Source organism: Mastomys coucha, unplaced genomic scaffold (assembly GCF_008632895.1).
Source record: "Mastomys coucha isolate ucsf_1 unplaced genomic scaffold, UCSF_Mcou_1 pScaffold11, whole genome shotgun sequence".
NCBI classification, from domain to species: Eukaryota; Metazoa; Chordata; class Mammalia; order Rodentia; family Muridae; genus Mastomys; species Mastomys coucha.
The window spans coordinates 29,772,947-29,773,586 of NW_022196893.1; the positions used below are offsets into that span (position 1 = coordinate 29,772,947).

Sequence of the window (640 nt, forward strand, 5' to 3'; positions counted from 1 at the left end):
CACCAGTTATAGTAGTGTTTGCCTTTAATCTCAGTACTCAGAATACAAAGGCAGGTGAATCTCTGAGTTCCAGGCCAGCCAGGGCCACACAGTGAGGCCGTCTCAGAACAAGAGACAAATAAAAACAAAGGATATGATATTCAAAAGAATGTCTCTGTAAAGAAATAATTATCAGATGATTAATCCAACCAGTTTACTGCAGGTACTTTGGAAATAATCAGAAGTCTGTCTTACCCAAGATTAACACAAAGGCAAATCATATCATTAAATAGGGAAATATATGCTAACACTTAAATGCAGACTGAACAACCTGATTTAAGTCTTCAAGTCTTTATTACAATAAAGAATACTTTTATCAGGCATGTGCCTCCTGCTCATAATGTCAGTGCTTGGAAATTCAAGCCAGCCAGAACTAGATAGCTCAAGTCCAGCCATTGCAACATAGTTAAGAAGAAAAGGTGAAAGAGGAGGAAAAAGATTAAAAAAGAGGAGGGGGGATGTTAAATGTAGAAAACCCTTAAAATTACTAAGACAACTAGAGAACATCTCTTTAATTTCACTCTTCATTCATTACTTCTGTTTCAGTGCTATCAAATAGCCTCAATAAAGGCCAATTGGAACTATAGGAGCCAAGGGCAAA

At 36.9% G+C, this 640-nt stretch overlaps 1 protein-coding gene across 3 annotated transcripts in view; it reads right to left on the bottom strand.

Annotated features, from left to right (window-relative positions):
- The window catches only part of Ccnt1 (cyclin T1), a 32,142-nt gene that overhangs the window by 27,832 nt on the left and 3,670 nt on the right, over positions 1-640 (bottom strand). The window lies entirely within an intron of this gene.